At 44.3% G+C, this 19,687-nt stretch overlaps 1 long non-coding RNA gene across 2 annotated transcripts in view; it reads left to right on the forward strand.

The window, feature by feature from the left end:
• Positions 1-19,687, forward strand: part of LOC106017510 (uncharacterized) — a 290,171-nt gene that overhangs the window by 117,001 nt on the left and 153,483 nt on the right. The window contains exon 4 of one of the 2 annotated variants that reach the window (XR_011810904.1): positions 430-682. The exons of the other annotated variant lie outside the window; for it this stretch is intronic. This is a non-coding gene — a long non-coding RNA (uncharacterized lncRNA). The remainder of the gene's footprint in view (positions 1-429; positions 683-19,687) is intronic. 2 annotated transcript variants of the gene reach the window in all.

Consider the following 19,687-nt stretch of genomic DNA (forward strand, 5'->3'; position numbering starts at 1 on the left):
TTTGCTTCCAACCAACATTTTCTTTAGATTTTTCCCTTGTGTTGCCAATGACAAGAAAAGCCTCTGATTCACCCTGGGCTGAGGTCTGTGATAGGAAGCAGCAGTTAAGCCAGGCCCGGTGATGGGAGTGCCAAGAGATGGGGCTGCTGGCTGCCAGGATGCTGCATCTCCACCTGCAGGAAAGCCCAGCGAGAGGTCAGCACCGACAAATCTTGGATCTCCCCGTGAAGTGTGGGGTGAAGACCAAACCCATTGCTTCTGGCTTGGACGTTGGAAATATTCAGTTTTCTCTCCAGGTCCTCTGTTGTGCTCAATCTGTAGGAAAGTTTTATTTTTGCTCCAGGAAGGAAAATGTTCTCTGCCCTCCCCAAATTTCCTGCAAAATACTGATTCTGGTTTTTACTGGCTTTCCTTGCATGCTTTGAACAGGGCTGGTCTTCAGCATGTATGTGGGCTTTCCTGAACTTGAGAAGAAACGTGAAGTGCTTACGACACCGCGCAGCTCACGAGAGTCAGCTCGCCGCGGGTTTCCATGACAAGAAAGAGATTTTATGAGCTACCCCAGCTCAGGAGCCAGCTGAATTTGCAAATCCCTTCACCATAAGGTTTGCTAGGCAAGCAGACAGGCTTTCTGAGTATTTTTCCAACTCGGGGTTTCCTGCTGAGTACCATTAAATGGCAGGTAAAATGTGGTGATGACTGGGCGATGCATAGCACGGGGTTTTGTTTGCTGCCTCCCTGTGATAATTTATGCTTTGCTAGGAAGCTCCACAGAGCTCTTATGCAACTGAAGATCTTAAACATGTGTCATAAATTGCTTGAAAATGAGAGGAAACTTAACTTTCCCTATAAAGAGAGTAAGAACTGTAATTTATTACTGTAAACAAGAATAAGAAGATAAAAAAAAATTAGTTAGAAAAGAAAATGTCAAGCTCTTTTTATTCAGAATTTGAGAGGACCTGAAGTCAATTGTTTCCTCCCGTGGAAGGTCTGGTTTCTATCAGCCAGGCAGAAAGGCTTTTGTTTCTAGCAGTCAAATCAACAGGCCAGTAAGAGTAGCTTTGAACTGCAATTTGTCTTTATGTATTTTGAAAATGTTCTTCCGATGTGTTTACATGTTGGCTGGGGCGCTTTTGCCAGAGTCAGCTCTTTCTGAGATGATTAATCAAACGATCAAGTCTCTGATTAATCAAAGCCCCTCCTGACAACGCAGTCCTTTCGTTCAATCACCTGCTGAGTCTCTACTAAAAACCAAACAAGCAAATGATTAAACATTTTTTTTTTTTGAAATAGGAAAGAATGAAAGAAAGAAATTAAAAAAAGTCGGCGTGTCTCGCAGATTTGGCACTTTCTGAGGTACATACCTCAAGGAGAGAGAGATCTTGGACTACATTTGTGATGCAAACTGGAACCTTTGGCTACCAAATGCAGGATGTGGTGTATCCTGTTCAAAGAGGCACATATTTCGCATGTTTGTGTTGGCTCCTTTCAATCAAAGCATGCTGTGATTCAGCTACACTAAAAATTAACAATCTATGTTATAGCCATGTATTACATTACGCCCCAATTTTATTTTTTATTTTTTGGAAAAATCTTTTCCAGAAAGACATCTTCTAAAAAGAAGGTAAGATAGGTAACAAAACCCTTGCAAATGTTTTCATAATAATTATTTGATGGCAATCAAATCATGGCACTATAAAAGATCAGCTGAAATATCTGTAAATATTTTCTTATCTCTGCCAGAGTGGTACAAACTCCTAATAAAATGCATCTGTCTCTATTTATGCGTTGCATTGGAGGTAGATTTTCAAGTCAATGGCTCTTCAATGTCACTGCAAATAGCACAGAAGAGGAAAAATAAAATAGGGGATGCTGTTTCACAGTAATTTGGGATTTTCATGGAGCTGGTTCTGCTTGTTTGCTTGTTTATTTTTTTTGTTTGTTTCCTTTTTAAGGAAAGAAAACAGGCTGCATTAGATGAGTTGAGTGTAATCAGTGATATCAAAAATGACTGAAGTCTCCTCCATGGCTGGCAACATCATCTGAGTCTGCTGGTAGCTTCATTAGTGCTCCAATATTGTCTTCTTTTTGGCTTCTCGGATTTCAGACTCTATCAGTAGCCATTTTTGACATCTGTCATTCAGAGGTATTTTATAAACCAATGAATGAGGTGCTAGAGAGGTGATACCCAAATACAGGACACTTTGTTTTCAGGTAAAAGCAACTTGGAAAGTTTGGAGAAGGCATCTGTGCTGTGCAAACTCTGACCACAACCTTGAGCTGTTCTTCCAACCATGGAACCATGTTGTTTTTTTAATTCAAACCAATCCCACCTGCTTCTGCAAATTAGATTAGAGGGGTCCCCCACTGAGTGTACACAAAGAATGCTCCAAGGCTGGCCAACTGGGTAGATACACAGCTTTTTGCATACTCTGTTTCAACGTTGTTCTCCATATCTCCAGATTTCACCCAAGTTATTCCATACTCTTGGCTTATGAATCCCTCTGACAGTCCACTGTTTTGTTGCCCTGCCCCACCTACTTCTAAATTGCTGATTACTCTTCTTGTTCCATGCTGATGATCCAAATACGTTTGTTGTTTTTTTCCTTCCCTAGGGTGGCTATAAAATTCCACAGTTGGCTTAATTTACTGAAGTGGCCCCAGAGAAGGATCTAGCCCAACACATCTAATGACAGTTTCTCAATATTTCATTTTCAGCAGGCATTTCCAAAGAAACCCCATTTTGTTTCAGGCAGAGCTCTACATTTCAGATAATGTGGTTTGCAAGCTTTGTAAAAACCCCAATATCATGTTTCTTTCTTCATGGCCTTTAGAACAAAGTCAACCAATGGTCATGCTTCCAGTTGTGAAACTTCCCCTCAAAAACAAAATGCAGAAAACATGTTTTTCTCCCTGCTTGAATTTATCTTGTTCTGTTTTCAATAACCTGTGCCTGGCATCTTGGGTATTTCTCACCCTAGAGAGATTTCAGGGCATGAAAAAGCCAACACAGCAACCAAGAAGTAGCCAAAATACAAATCTGGAGAGAACTGATATTCTGAGGAGGGAAATGGCATAAAGAATTCTCTCAGTTGTTCTGGTGAAAGAAACAATTGCACGTCAAGTTGTGGGTGACAGAAGAATAAGAAACCTAAGGTCTTAAAAGTAACATCTCTTCTGAACTTTGTCATTGAAGAGGCTTCTGGTGGTTGGCAGATTCATGAAATCAGTTTAAAATATCTTCTACGTAGATGTCTCTGGCTGTACACCTAAGCCCTGATGTTAGCAAAAGATGAGATGTCAGTTACCTACACTGAACTCAGAGAGAAAAAATATAAAGAAATAGATAGAGACATATAAACTAATGCTGCTAACATTGATCTGCCATAGTAAAAACACTGAGCAGCACTTTCTCGTTCTGTACAGTTTAAATATTTAAACAAAAGGGGAAAATTCATCTTATTCTTGGCATAGATCTTATCCATTTTATTACTCAGTATCTCCAAATATGCTGAGATGCCAAGTAATTTCCAGTTTTTATCAAATTTTAACTTTGGAGTATGACTTTGGGATATTATGTTCAGAATTGCATGGAGCTTTTGAAGCAGAATTTCCCTGGATTTAATATATCCCTTTCAGAGCTTTGCCTTTAGATGGAAATTCATTCTGAGACAGTAATACTATATGTTATTTCTAAAACTCTTAAGTTTATAAAGCACATAATGAAATTTAAGTCTTCAGCCCAGGTGGAATCATGAATTAGCATTAAGTTTTCTGAGCAGCAGGGCGCGTTGCCTTTTTCATGCCTTCGCATCGTTCCAGATAGACCATGAAATATGGCATAAAACATCTACAGAGAGTCATGATGGGCACCAAGGTCACATCACCCCCTTCCTGGGAAGGCAGTCCTTCCTTGGCAGGATGAAGATGCTCACAATGGAAGTCTGGGGAGAACATTGACTACAACCTGGAAATATTTTCTCAGAATCCTCATAGTTGATGTCCGTCAGCAAATAAAGAAGGGAACTCCTATTGTGGTTGGTTTCTGGACCATAGCAATGGCACAGCACTTCTCACAGCAATAAGTGAAAAAGAGAATACATTGGAGTTGTTATAAACCTTTATGATTACCATTCTTTAATTAGGAAATTTGCTATCTTAGATCCTCAGGCCAGTTCTGTACTCACCCAACGTTATCTGACTTCAGAGTACCAAATAGCTTAACTTAAACTCAACGTGCTAAAAGGGCACTGCTCGTGGATTTTTTGTCCTGGGTGAAGAACCACATGAGATTCCCTATAGTTTCTTTTGCAACATACGTATTTTGTAGGCTAGTTTTCTCCCCAGCTCTGTGCTATCAATCTCAAGAACCTAAACTCAACTAACTGTCCTGCGTGATAAGGACAATGAGAGAATGAAGGTCATAGTGGAAGAAGATAAGGCATTAATACTTAGAAACAGAGAATCATTCTATAATTTTGTGGTTAATTCTTGCTCATTGTACCCATATTACAGTGAAGGAGCAGTGCTGAGGAACATCATCTGAATGGCCAGGAATCAGAGCCGACTCATGGTCAGTGTGGGTCAGCACGTGCCTGTCCACACTGCGGATGGTTTAACTGGTTGTTAAAGCAGATGAGGAACTCACTGGGGTGCAGGCATTGCCAACTGGGCAGCCTTCAGTAGCTCCATCACACCTCTAACTGTGTTTGCTCACACAGTGGCTGCTCCTCTGTATTTCAGGTGGGTCTGGCTCGCCAGAAGGGAAACTGTATTTATGTAGCATGTTATGGAGGTGACACGCTCTTTGCCCTTGTTAGGAAATGTTTGCTTTTCCCTCTGAATCCAAACCAAAAGTCACACCGGCTGAAAGAATACAAATGCTCTTTTTATATGGGAAAATACGTAGCAGGAGTCAGGCGCTTGCACCGGCCAGTTGCAGGTAAAACCAGGGTCCAAACTGGCACAGCAGGGAAGCCGGCAGGAATTTCAGCCTCGCTGTGACTAATGGACACTGTGTGCCACAGGCATCCCAGCTGCTGACCCCGAATATATCTTGATCGAGGGGCTGAATTTCAGAGGAGGAAGGCTTCAGGTGCAACCGCTCAGGAGAAGGATTTTCAATAGCCAGTGTTTTCTGATTTATATCAATCTGACAATCAGACATTTGGCCTCGGTGCTTGTTGGTACAGGCAAAGTGTATTTCATACTTATTAGCCGATTTTCCTTCCAGGAACTGACTTGTCCTGGAAGCCCTGCCAAGTGGTTTGTACGCGAGTCCATCACTGATGTGCAGCTCACGCTGCCCACGAAGCTGCAGCTAAGCCTGATCTGCTTTATATTCAGTTTTCACACTTGACAGAGCAAGCACCACGGTTTTGTGAGCCCAGAGCAAAAAATGTAAAACAATGGAAGCGTTCAGAGCTGTTTCCTTTGGAGATGTTCAGCGCTGATTAGATCTAGCTGCACAGCAGGTAGCCACCTAGCAAAGTGCTTAGCAAGAGCTGCCTCGTAGCACCAGGGCGTGCGTGCAACGCGAAGGGGATTTTAATTCCAGCTGTCACACACAACTTCTTGTGAGGCTTCCAAAAATCACATAACCCCATGCCCACTCCCGGCTCTGAGAGCGAAGTCCTTTTGTTTATTGTCTTTGGGCCTGGTGTGCCTGCAGCTGCGCTGGTGGCAGCATCGGCCCCTCCAACAGACCCCCTCAGTGGGGCGAGTGGTGGCTGGGATCTTCCCACGTCCAGCAGTCATTTCTCGGGGTGACGGTGGCAGAAGGTCACGGGCGGCTCTTCCCTTCACCTGGTGTGTGCTTCTCTTGGAGCACGGTGATGGCCACCCCCTGTTAAATGTCCCCCGAGAGAGGGGCCAGCTGGGTGTTTCCCACATTGCAGTCACCGGAGGGCTCGCTTCATGCCTGGGCTGTCAAACGTGATGGTTTTTCTTACAGTCAAGGTCTTTCCCAAACCCCCCAAGCTCATCTGGGTGTCAACGAAGATCCCAGAACAATTGTGAGAAATTCCTTTTAAGGACTGGTAGCATCTTTTTTTTCTTTTTGCCTGCCACACAGCTGTTGCTCCTCCTGCCGTAACATCTGTGTCGCAGCGCTGTGAGTGTTCCTGGATGGCAGGAGGGGCAGGAGGGAGGGGGAAAGGTGCACATCTCCGCTGTGGGTACCCGCTACTGAGGTAACGGCACAAATTAAACACACGCTGCACAGAATCAGAGTGGAAGTCCATTTGGGGTCACACCTTTCTTCCAGTCATAAAAGACAGTCTGGAGCAGAGTATCTCTGAGGTCTGTGCATGCCGCTGAGCATGCAAAAACAGGCGATGGGAAAAGATTCCCCTTCCTAACGATGGAGCAGGCTCACGTTTGCCGGCTCTCCAGCACACGTCCCGGCAGCACGGAGCTGGCATGCAGCAGTGGCACACACACACTGGAATGTGTCTGGCACAGGGGGCTTTTTCAGCTTTTATTTTCCTAGCTAGCCATGCCAGGAGACATATTTGTGTTTATTGCAGGGGCTGGGAGTTTTCTCCAGGTGCTAATTATTGACTGTTCCACCTCCACAAGAGAGCCAGTGTGCGAGCCACCCTTCACCCTGCCTTGGAGTCCCTATCCCATTCCCTGCAGCTGGACGCACACTGTTTGGGTTGGAGATGGGGACACAGATGGTGCCACCTGCAGCACGCTCTGCCAGCCACAGAGGCTCCTCAGCAGCTGCTGCTGCCTCTTAGGAGGTCATTCACAGGACAGGGCAGCCAAAATTTATCTGTAGTTGCAGGAGGCCCCCCTTTGCACATTGGATGGCTGCTCCAGCAACCTACCCTAGGGCTGATGGACTCGTAGACCACAGAGGAGGCCTGTCCAGCCCTGAGCATGGCCCAGTCTTTCAGGTTTGGGAGCAAAAATCCTTTGGCAGCCTCCAAAAGAACAGGAGCAATCTCATGCTGAGGTTTCATGTAGCCTACACAACAGCTTGCTGTAGACACAGCAAATATCTCCTGTCCCATGAGCCTCACCCCACCGCAGGTGGACGTTTGTTTTCTGCAGGACTTTCATCTGGCAGCACCTAGAAGAAGGTGCAAGAAAGATGAAATCCAGAATTTAAGCTGGGATCTCTCCCATCTGATGGTTATCGGATAAAGAGAAACAACTTCTGGCCTCTCTGTTCCCAAACAAGAAGTATTTATTATACAGTTTTAATTAAGATTTAGGCTGATATAGCAAAATTGCTGCCTCTCCCTGCACTGCTTTTGTTGAAAAGACAGCTGAATACAATTACTAAAGGAAAAGTCTTGCCTTAATGATATATTATCCATTTTTTAACTGTGGTCTTTCCTGATGTCCAATAAAGTAATAGAATATAAATCACAGCAACCTAAAGGCTCAGGGTGTGATTCTCTGACAGGTGGCCTTGAAAAGGCAGAGAATTGAGAAGATTCCCACAGTGTGGCTGAAATTGTCACGTTTTAACTTCATCAAATTTATGTGAACAAGAAAGTCTCGGAGTCTTTGCACCTGAAGCTATAAACTGGCCCTTGCTCCTTTGAAACGCAGCCAAGACTTGTTGGAAATTTGGTCCACTTCAGGGACTGTTGTTTGGACTGAGGAGTAAAAGCCAAGTTGAGGCCAGTTCTCCACATGCTGGGAGTGGATGTGCAAGGTTCGTGTTGTTTGTTTCATATGCACAGGGAGGTTGCATCTCATGGTTGGAAGGACTTCATTTGGCATGACCCTCACCCTCACCAGGAAACCCACAGCTGTACATTTGTGTTGGAAAAAATGGCAGAAAGGCATTTCCCTGGAAAGCCTTCCAATTTGCTGGACCATTTTCTGTGTTCCTTTAGGAGTTGGAGTTGGGTTTCCTAGGTTTTCCACCTAGAGTTGAAAGTTTCTTTAAAAATATTGAATTGTTTCTTACTTTTAATCAAGAATGCTCCCAAGAAATATTAAAAAGTAATGCATATTGTTCTTCATTATTTGTTTTTGGTGATTTTTCAATCAATACTGGTCATTTTCAATAGTGCTATGTGAGCCAGTTCAGCACTAACATGCTGAAAATGAAACATGCGCTGAAGTTCTCCACTGAATCAGCGATCGGAGCTCCTTATCCACGTGATCCACATGTACACGGATACTCTACCAGACAGCACAAGATTTTTTTTTGCATCTATTTATGTCCCTTTTTCCTCTAGCACCGAAAACGATGCCAAGGTATGTTTCCCTAACCCGCACCGGTCAGGCACACACTGAGATTTCTCCCGCTCCCAGCCCCCGTACAGACAGTACTTGTAATTTCGTGGTGTTCTCTGATATCACTTTTTTCCTCCCGTGTTTCACAACATTGAGCAACTTCTCCCTGGCTGTGACCGCTGGGGCTGCTGGGCATCACGGTGGAGGAATGCCAGGCATGTCCCACCAGCGCTCAGCCCCCTCGTGACCCACGGGTAGGCTTCGGGCAGCTGTTCACACCTCTTCCCGTCATTTATTTGGTGTGGGGCTGGGTGGAAACCGATTTTTTCCATCTCACAACGGCACTTCTCATCATGAACCTGAGGTCTCAGCTGAAATGAATGAGTGGGAGAGAGAAAGGAGGAGAACAAATACCTTACAGTCCCCTGGTGAGGGAAATACTTGGGCTGCCAGCGCTCTAGGCTCAATTCCCAACTCTCAAGGCAGTGCCTTTCATATCCCAGCTGGCTTCCCCACCCCAGGCTGCAGGATGCTCTGGACTGGGGCAAGCACATCCTCCCTTTCTGTGCACGACCAAACATTCCTCTTTGCACTAGAAATGGGAGCAGGCCCACCATGTTCCTCCAAACAGCTTTCATCTCAGCGCATTGGTATTTTTCCACCTCCAAAAACATTTGCGAAGAGTTTTCCAGCCCGATCTCATCTGTGGCTTTTAAGAGCATGTCAGTCATTGCAGTTGTTTCAGTAGCTGGTCCCATCGGAGCAGGTTCATCTCTATTGATTCCAATGGCACCTAATTTGTATGAATGAGTGTTTTCATGTGTACAGATACATGTAATGGTTTGGAAGACATTTATGTGCCTGATATAATTAAATCCAGTGGTTTTGTATTCCTTCAGATTTGGACAGTGGAGATATTATGCGGATACCAGATCTGTCTTTATGGAAAAGCCTTACAGAATTTAATAAGAAAACAATAACCATTCTTAGGCTTTGGAGCCTTTTGAATAGGGTTTAAAAGTGAATTACATCATAGCAATTCTATAGAAAGTCTTAAAAAGTCTTTGGAAAAGGGGATCATGCTCTATCAAATTGTAAAGATTACACAGCCATTTCCATAGATTATTTCATTTCTCTCCAATCCTCCTGATTGCACTGCTATTAATTTTCTGTGGGGCTTTCCCGTATGGCACGTATTATTTTCTCCATAAAAATGCTCCCTGAGGCAGACCAGGCTATGAAAGACATACAGCCGAAGTTCAGCCCAATGAAATTGCATTAGCTTCCTTCAAGGCTGAGTCAGGGTTGCAAAACTGTTGCCCCTGTTCCTTACAAATACTTGAGGTCTCCTCTCACAAAGCTGTACAGCGTTGGATGGGGGGCTTCTTGCCCCACAGAGGACATTGTCTTCATGATACAGCTTCACACCTGAGATGTCTGAGTTCCTGCGTGTGATCTAGTAAGCTTGCTGGAGGCATCATGCTTGGGAAGAGTGGGATGTAGAAGAGGTTAGTGGTGTTCTGATGAGGTTTTCCTTCCAAGTTTCCACTCCTTTGTACCTTTCTCCCCGTTCTGTCCATCCCTGTGAGCTGCAGCCAGCAGCAGAAGTGCTATGACCCGCTGAATGCCCCCCACCTCCTGCTGCTGACACTGGCTGGTGCCGCTGCGAGGGTCTGCATCATTGCCATTTCATCCCCCTGGGGCTTCACCCGTGCTCCTGTGATGTGCTCGCCCACAGGCAGCGGCTCTTGGTGGTCGCTCTCCATCCAGCTGCAGCACCCCGTGGAAGCCTGTGAGGTTAAATAGCATCACTTCACCATTAGCCTTGGCCGGGAGCAGCCTGACCTATTCACTTATCAGAAGCCGATCTCCAAAGAGCTCTTTGAGCCATTGCAGCCAAAGGGACGAAATCTTACGGGCTCATATGTCTCCCTTGGCCTTTGGGATACCAAGAGTGCACTTTCTTGCTTGCTGCTGGTGTACTGTGGTGGGTGGGTGAGATGCCTTTCTATTTTCACCTTACCATTGACCTTATGATTTATTTTGCTTAACCTAAGCCTACTGAATTCCAACCTTTCTTGTACAGCCCAACGCAACCTGCAATATAACCTTACACCTAATTAGGTAAGCACACCGTACGGCTTTGCTTACGTTCATTTTGCGGTGATTTATTTTTCTTTTCATACCCTTATGAAAGTGGACACCACCGGTGGATGGTGGGGTCAGACTTCACCTTCTCTTGCGTGAGCTTAAGTAAGCAAATGTCTTTGAGGGAACTTCAAAGCAGAGGAGGGAGAGAGGGGCAGCTTTTTAGCCCTGTAACTAATAGCCTGGCATGTTGAGATCAAACCCCAGCACGATGCTGAATGTGCGGGCCACTTGGATATACCAGCGTGTAATATTAGCCCAGAAGAAAGTGTGATTCAGACATTGACTGGCACAGCTGCAGCACTGCCAGTGGGCTGATTTTAGTTTCCAGAGCTGAAGATCTTTTGAGATTTTAAAGTTATTCAGTGTAGAAAGTAGTGTGTATCACCCTGATTACATTGCACACAGAATGGCCAGGCCCTCGATCTTGATGAAGCTATCCCATTTTCTTCCAGAAGAGCATCTGCCCCTCTTCGTGGACCTTTCGAAGCCTGCCTAGAAATCACTTAACAGTGGGAAATTACTTCTATAACAGCACAAATAATTTATGGCAAGGCCTTTGCCATTATTATTCTGCTGCATTTCTTCGACATATAAAATTATTTTATATTGCATATTTTCCCATGCCCTTTCCCCGCTTACACTGTCTGCCTCAACTCGTAGCTAATGACGTTTGTTGACAAGCTCAGCGCATTTTGATAAGTCTTCTGCCAAAGTGCCTCTAATAAAAATAAGAAGAATGACAAGTGGAACAGTGCAAAAAGGATTCCAACAGCAACAACTGAAGGTTAAAGCAGCATAAAACAGGGGGAAAACATAACAAAAACAGAACACAGAGAGACCAGATTGCCTTTGTTAAGAACATTTAATGCTTAATTTTGTTTTATAGCTCTGGCTCTCCAGTTCTCTGTGCAACTTAGATTCCCATCTTTCACAGTTGTGTGACTCTGCCTTCAATTGCTGTTGGAGCAGGGGCAACTCTGTGTGGATTTTACACTTCCAGTGTTTGGCCTCATCTGCTTTTGGTCTTCCAAGAGAGGGATTGAACACATCTCCCTCCTGTCCATGGAAATGTGACCGCAGAAGGCTGGTTGTTCACAGCCCCTCAGCACAACTCGCTTTTCTGCTGCCAAAGGGCACAGATGCAGCAGCAGTGAGGTGGGACAAATACAATGGAGTGAATGCGGCCAAGCATTTGGGAGATTTCCTGGTTTGGCATATCTAGCCCTGCACCGGCTTGAGGTCCTTATGTTGTACCTCTGCACAGCTGGGGAGAGTGGGTGTGAAGTTGCTTCGAGGGTGAAGTTCCCAGGCATGGCACCAGCTGCTCCCAGCATCTGAGTGGGAGGTGGGAACAAACCCCAGACAGCACCTCAGTCCATGTGCCACCTTCCCTAACTCTTCATCTGTCACTGCTTGCTTGTGGAAGAGACCTGGGGTTTCTCAGCTCTGTGCCTCTCCCTCCTCCAGACCAAAGAAGAAAGTCCTGAGAGCATGACGTTGCCTCCATTTGGGCTTCACTGAGCTATCATGGTGCAGTTGTTAAATGGTGACCACTTCAAGCAGGATGGTGTCTGAGGATTAAGGTGGAACAGATGCACAAGTGAAGTGGCAATGCGTGCCCTGATGGGTGATTTCAGTGCACGTGGCAAATGCATCTCCTCATGTATGGCTTAGTGCAGTCAGCTGGGATCGAGTGCAGGGAAAATCATTGACAATACCACATCTCCCTTGTAGAAAAATCCCACGGAATTAATACACACAAAATAGCCTGCTTGAAATTCTGAGGCTTTTCACAGAATTTAATAAAAGTTTTCAGCTGTTTTGCAGAATCCTTTGACAACCTCTTCAAGGCACTTGAGGACCAAGGTAGCTTTAAAGTCCTTGGCCCGAGATCTGCTCCAAGCACAGCTGCATCTAACCCCACCGTGAGAACCAGAATAAATATCTGAATTCTCCATTTGTCAGCTCTGTGAAGGTCGTGTTTTGGCACTTCTCCACTGTGAAAGCCCCTCTTTGGCTCAACCCCATTTCGGGGACCAGGGCTGAAGTTACAGGTGTCCTCGAGCGGAGAGCAGGTGGCCTGGATCAGGGGACAGCAGCAGCTGCAGGCCCTGTCACTGCGTCCCCGGTGTTTTCCACGGACCCTTGCTAACGCTGTTATCTGAGACAATTTTAGCAGCTCAAGGGGGAACCACCATTTGGAAACATACTGCAACGCCTTTCGGGCAGGAGGGAAGGATTAGGGGAAGCTCATATCTGGATTCCTCCCCTCGTGTCACAGAAGATATTTTTAGGCCCCTTGAAGTCAGCTGGAGCTTTTGCAGAGGGGAAGACTCTATTCTCCCCTCTAGGGGATTTTCCAGCCTTGCCCACATCAGTGGTGTAAATAACTCCTTCTGCTTGGCCAATAATGCCCCAGTGGGACTTTTCAAGCTGGTTCAAGCAAGTTTATTCTTTAGGGGAATTTAGGTCCTCAATTTTTCCTAGCAATTAAGCTCTTGGACTCCTCTAGCAGCCTGACACCAGCTCCCACTGAAAACCCATGGGGCAGGAGTACAAAAGTCTCTGAGGACATGGGAGAGCGTCAGGCCCTGCAGCTGAGGTGTGGGTGACAGGATCCCCGGGGGCTGATGGAAAACCCAGTCCCCACGGGATGGCCTTCAGCATGCCTCGGGACCATGGGCGGTAGTTAGGCCGCAGCATGGCCGACTTGGGCCTTGCCTGGGGATGCCACTTTTGGGATCTCTCAGGGTGTTTTTTTTTGAAAGATGAGGGGTAGTGAGGGCTTGGTTCTATCATCTGGGCCTGAGAAAGCTGTCTCCTGCATCCTTAAAAAAAAACATTTTTTAAAAGGGGTGATTTTACCCAAATCTATCTATCTAAAGAGATACTGTTCTCTTGTAAGATATATCACTGTACTCTGGGAGTTTCACCCTGCTGCCTTTCACAACAAAATCCTGCTAATCACAGGCTTTAATAGATGAGGCATTTTTACCCGCACCCACAGCTTGCAACATATCATTGCATTAAATACCACATCAGCTAAGGAGCTCACCCCCCTTCACAGCTTTGGCTAGGAAAAAAAAGGAGGAATAGATTGCTGCTTCTGCACTGGGATGGGTTAAAGGGTCCAGAACATGGTAATGCCCACAAAAACACAGAGGCATCACCTTGGAGGACTTTAGGAAAGGCCTTCAAGGTTGAAATGTTGTGGGGACAGGGCAGCCCCAGAGCGTTCCCAGCCTTTCTGTGGGGCTCAGCCCCATGCTGAACTCAAAGACGAGTTCTTGGCTAGTCCCTACACCCACAGACATTGATTGCAACTAGTCTAGATTAAACACTATCCCTTGCAAGTCTCCATCCTGGGAAACCTTCTGTTGGCACAGACCCATCAGCTCAACGCTTCCCATCTGCCGACGCATCAGAGCAAATGATGTCTTTCAGACACCTGTCCTCACAAAGGAAAGCCCCGTCCTGTAGGAAGCCAATGCTAGGAAGATATAGCATGTCCCAAACCACTCCTGAGTAATACACGGGGAGCCCTGATGGTCTGGAAGGATTTTATAGTCTAAATATCATGCTGGGGGCCCTGGAACAGGAGTGCAATCATCCAGCAACTTGGCAGGTAACAAATCTCCGTGCTTCGAAAGGCAGATGTCGTCATTGCTTGGCTCCGTGGCACCAGCACCTGGAGGGCTGGAATGGGCTTATGTGTGCTTTTCTTCTGGCTCTTCAGAGGGATCTGATGGATGATCTCAGTCAGGACTCATCCCCCACCCCTAGCAAATCCTACATTCTCCTCACCTGCATGCTTTCTCCTGCCTCGGGCTGGTGGCATCATGCACCTGCTGGCACAGGGTCTTCGTGTCCCTGTGCTGCCAGTGGGGTGTGTGGGCTGGAGCCCTAGGGCATGTGGGGGCTGCTTGCTGAGAGAGGGGCCCCATACCTCTGTGCTGGTCCTTGCTCCAGCAGGGCTCAGCTTCATGGCTGGGCTGAGCAGGATCATGGGGCTCCCAGGTTTGGGTCCCACCATCCACCTGGGCACAGTGCAGTGCTTTCTACCTTCTTCTTCTCAAAATGGGTTGGCTTGGCTATTTTGGAAACATTTTGTCATATGCTTTTTTTATTTTATTTTATTTATTTTATTTTATTTTATTTTATTTTATTTTATTTTATTTTATTTTATTTTATTTTATTTTATTCATTTCATTTCATTTCATTTCATTTCATTTCATTTCATTTATTTCCATAAAAACGGAATTGCCAAAAGAAGGACAAGAAAAAAAAGAGCAATATTTCAATAATTTTGAATCAGAAAGCTTTCTCTTTTTCCTTTGAAATGTCTCCCTACAAAGTCTTCTGAAAAATTCTGCTTTTCAATCCAAAGATTTTTTTTTTTCCTGGAATATCTTTCAATTTTTCTTATACAACCAAGCATATTCCCCCTGCCTCCCCTCTAAAAATAGTCTTTAGAGAAAACAAATAATCTAATTTTGAGCAAAGCCATTGATCTGTCCCAGCAGAAAATGCTGCACATTTCTTGGTTCTCCAAGGAAAATCCCCCCCCCCCCTTTTTTTTTGTCCCACGTTTTTTTCCTTTGTTCCATGAGGTCAACTTGGGACAATTCCACCCCTCCCCAGTTTTCAGTATTACACAAGTGGACCAGAAAAAACAGCCATTCAGCTGCTCTAACCGCAATCTAAATGAGAATGAGAAGATATTTCAGCTGTTTCTCTTGGTTTCCATTTTTCTCAGTTTCTGGCTCAGTAGCTCCCAAAACCTATTACACTAATTGTTCTTTTCCAAAATCCGACTGTCAACAAAAAGCAGGGAACCAGTCTCACATTTTCAGCTGGAATTTCCACTGCTTTGGTTCGTCCCTGGCTTTGATTTTCGCAAACTCGTTTGCCCTCCAAGAAGTTTGACATTTTGTGAGATTTCCCAAACTGAAACTCGGTTGTATAAACTCTTCATCTGACAAACACGGAGTTCGTTATCACAAATGGCATTTCATAGTGGGGCAGGAGCAAATGTCTCCCTCGTTATGTTGTTTCCAGTCTGTGATGAGATAATGAAGGTGTTTATGTGGAGGTGTAAGAGAATCGATATGAGGTCAAGCCAACTGGGTGAGCTCTTCAGCGCAAAACCACCACCTTAGGGCTCCACGGGAACTCTTCTTGTACAAGTATGCCTAATGCCTGCCCCAAATGTCCCTTCTCCAGCCGGAATTAATCCCATAAATGCCATTTACAATGCAATTGTTTGGCAATATTTTTTGCAGCATTCTCCTACTTGTAAAGATGTAACTGAGAAGCATTTTAACTGGTTGGTTGTGTCCAGGACACTGAAACAAAGTGCATGTGATGGAAACAAAAAAAAGTAGAATGGCATCTTTATATTATGGGCCCTGAATTATCTGAGTTAATAAATAAAGTAAAATCAGTGTTTCTGACCCATGTTTCACTCACCCATTGGCAGACCGGACTCAGAGTCTATGGGATAAATCAGGTGGTTAAAATTCAGCATGTGCTTAAGGGCTTTGTTAAAATACAGCCTAGGTGCTACTGCAGATTGAGGAGGGACTTAAATTCCCCTGGTAGAGAGAAATGGGAGTGGGAGATGGGAACCTCTTCTTGGATTTAACCCAGTAGAGACTGAACTAACCCAAGCAAAGCCCTTCTGAAATATTCCGTCCCTATTTCCCTTCAAAGTTCTCTTTCCCCCTCTTTCCTCTCCCCTTGTCCAGGGGCTTTGATAAAATGGAACAACTGAAAAGCCCTGGTAATTGTTTGCAGCGCTGGGGAGCTTTTCTCTGACGTGTCCCAGAGCTTCTGCTGCGAGGCGGCGGGAGCCCAGCGCGGGCAGCTGGTTTCACTTTGCAGCGATGTACGGGGCGCGCAGCTAGCGCATTTCTTGTACGTTTACAAACCCCCGTGGCTCTGGAGCTCCATCTCTGCACCCGCATCCCTGCCAGCCTGATTTTGCTCCCAGCACGCTGGGTTCAGGTCTGGTTTTCTTTGTTCTTTCTTCTTTCCTTTCTTTTTTTTTTTTTTTTTTTTTTTTTTTTGGTTTATTTTTTTGTTTGCAGAATCAGTAAACATCTTTTCACGAGCAGGAGGACGGCTCTGGACGCTCCTGGCTGCTGCTCTCCCTGTGCTACCACTCCTTTATGTGTCTAAGTGTAGCAGGGGGTCCAAGAGCTAAAATGGAAAGCACATGGTTTTGTGACTTTACAATTGAAATAAAGAAATCTAATATGACAGAAGAAGCATGTTGTTTGTGGAATTATGGATTTCAGCGAAGGACATTCCTACCAAATCATAATTAAACTACCATAATGACCTCCAAGTTTCATTTGCTGGGCTGGGACGGAGGAAAATATAGATATTTTCAGTGGGTCCTGCTGAAACAATTTATCGAGCCCCACAGCTGGTTTTAATGTGCTGATGAGCTGGGAAAACAGTCAGAATTGTACTCCAGTCAAGTGACTGTGTAATATCTGAGGGCTGAACCAGACCAAAATCTCTGTCATTTTATTTAATCTAACGAATAGTGTTTTGTAACTGAAAAACATAATTGCCCTGCACATATGTTACATGCACACTTCACTAATAAAACCCACAGTGCCACCGGTGGAACAAAGGAAAACACTTTTACTCTGATTTATTTAATTCTTCTTTTTTTTTTTTTTTTTAAGACTTCTTCAGAATAAAACAAATATTGGCAATAAAATCTTCAGCAACGTTTATATAAGCTGTAGGGAGGAAATCTATGTTCCTTAACATATTCTTTTTTTTTTTTTCAGGAAAAGATGTTTTAGCAAAATTATTTTCTACCTTTTCAAATACATTTTTGATTTTTCACTGGAGTTGTCTTTGAAGTTCAAGACACAAAAACAATCAACTTTAAAATTAGCACATAAAATTAATGATTGCTGGAGTTGGCAGGCTTGCTGGAAAACCAGGACTCTTCTGGCATTTTCATTTGGAAAAGCTTCAAAGCTGCTGCCTGTGTTTGACATTAGAAGCAAGAGCTGAAAAGTGAGGGAGAAAAGAGGAAAATGCCTCCCAAATATCAGGTGCAGAGCAAATTTCAAGGGACAAAACACCCAGTGCTGCGTTTGTGATTGCAGTCTTAGGGACATGACTTAAAACCTCTGAGTAGCTTTATTCTTTTTATTCTATTTTATTTTATTTTATTTTATTTTATTTTATTTTATTTTATTTTATTTTATTTTATTTTATTTTTTATTTATTTTCTCTTTAGCATTCATGGGTAAAAAATAAATGAGGGATGGGTTCTGGAGAGCAGTGGAAGAAGCGACTGATACGGTCATGCACAACAAATCAGTTACCATACCTACCCTAGAAAAAATATACATGTATACAATGACCAGCTTGGGTTAAGAAGTCACAGTTGGATTTGGCTAAACTTGCTTAAGGATCTGAAAGCCGTTCCTTCTTTAGGCGGCACATATTTGGTCACCTACCCTAAGACCAGAACCAGCAGCCCAAGCATTTTGTTGTATTTTTTGTTTTCTCAGCAGCATCTGTGAAGCAAAAATTTCTGGGGAGCAAAGCACACAAAATTACTGCTTTATGCCTTCATTAGTGGAAAATTAAGTTTTCCCTCTCCTGTGAGAAGCCAGCCAGGTGTAGGGCTGGTGATGGAAGACAGCTGCAAACAAATGTGTTGAGTGAATTAATGTAGTGTGCGGCAGTGGAAAAAGAGTTCAGCTCTGCAGGAAGGACTTGGTTATCTCAGGTTGAGCAAGGCTGGGAGAAGGTTGGTACGGGCTGCCCCAAAGACCAACTACGAACCGAATGTTAGCATTTAAAAAGGAGGAAAAGATGTGTTGAGAGAGGAAAAAAGAAAGAAAATATGCCTTGAGAGCAGCAAAATTGGCAAAATATGACTTGCTATAAGTTGGATTCTTGTTTTCTCGAGTGGGTTTGGCTTCAAAAGTAATTAGCGTCTTGTCACATGCTTGTGCAGTCATGCCAAACAGCTCAACAACACATTATTTTTGTCATTGCACAAAAGGTGATATTGAGCCCAGAATAACTGTTTCTATTTATGACTTTGGCTTTTGGCCTAAGCTCAAAGGAAGCGAAAAAAAATAATGATATCCTTTTCTGAAGGTCTTGGGGCACTTGAGTTTCAGATATTAGTGTACAAGAAAGTTTACCAGGGTCTCAGCATCAATAATAACGGCAGCTCCCCACTATATTTGTTTGGGTTGTTTGGTGTTTGTCAGAGAAAACCCAGCCCAGCAACCCCATAGGATCAGCAGCTGAGGCCACGGTGATTCACTAATCCTACATCTACTAAAGCTTTTCTGAGGTGTTGGCAACTTCAGGAGGAAGAAGAGGACTCAAGAGACAAAACTTTGTGCCTGCTACAAGCCCGCTGCCTCTAGGAGCTATTCCAGTGGGGCAGTGTCTCAGGAATGTACCTTTCACATCCCAGGAAAATATTTTGGTCCCTCAGTGCATTGGTAAAACATGCCTAGAAGGGTGGTGGAGTTCCTTCCTTCTCAAAGAAATTATTGTTTAACCCGAATATTGATTAAGCCAACAAATCATGTTGGCCAGGGTGTAATAGCTGAACAGGTACCCGCAGGGACAGGCACCAGGTAAAAGAGGGCTTTGCTTTGCAGGGAAATGGGGAACATACAAAGGGTGGGCATATATGTGGAAATGGGTTTAATAAACACCTACCGCGTCTCCTACTTCCCTGCCTGTAAATACCCACTGAGGTATTTTAATCTTCACCTTTTTAATTAATACACAAAAATCTTATTAATAATTACATTCCGGAATGCTCCCGGTTAGTCAACTCCAGGGCAACAGTTTAGCTTGACACAACTGTGTTTGCTTTACACTGTGTGGACTGTGCCAGTCTGTGGGGGTGATTCATTTGCTGGCTAATTAACAAACGTCTAATGTAAATTTAACATTCACTTCGCCTTACATTCCTTCTACCCAAACTTCTTTTTGAGTGGGGTAGCTGCAAGTGGAAGCCAAATATTTTCGTTGGTGGAGCCAAGGGGATGGCATATGCTGCTCATTTAGATTTCCATTTCCTTTGCATCTTTTCTGGGCTGAACGCTAGGCGTTAATATTTCCAAATACAACATCATTTCTGTATGACAGTTTGCAAATAAACTCCCAAGAGTTTCTGGTACTACAAAAGCTTAAACCTCACCTTCTTTGCTTTGCGAAAAGGATGCCCTTTGAGGTTCCCAATTTCTGATTTCAAAATGTTCTCAGAAATAAACGCAAAATGCAAACTCAGTTTTGCTCAAAGAGGTGTCTGTGCCTTCCCTGTGCA

This window comes from Anas platyrhynchos, chromosome 8, assembly GCF_047663525.1.
Source record: "Anas platyrhynchos isolate ZD024472 breed Pekin duck chromosome 8, IASCAAS_PekinDuck_T2T, whole genome shotgun sequence".
In the NCBI taxonomy this organism is placed as follows: Eukaryota; Metazoa; Chordata; class Aves; order Anseriformes; family Anatidae; genus Anas; species Anas platyrhynchos.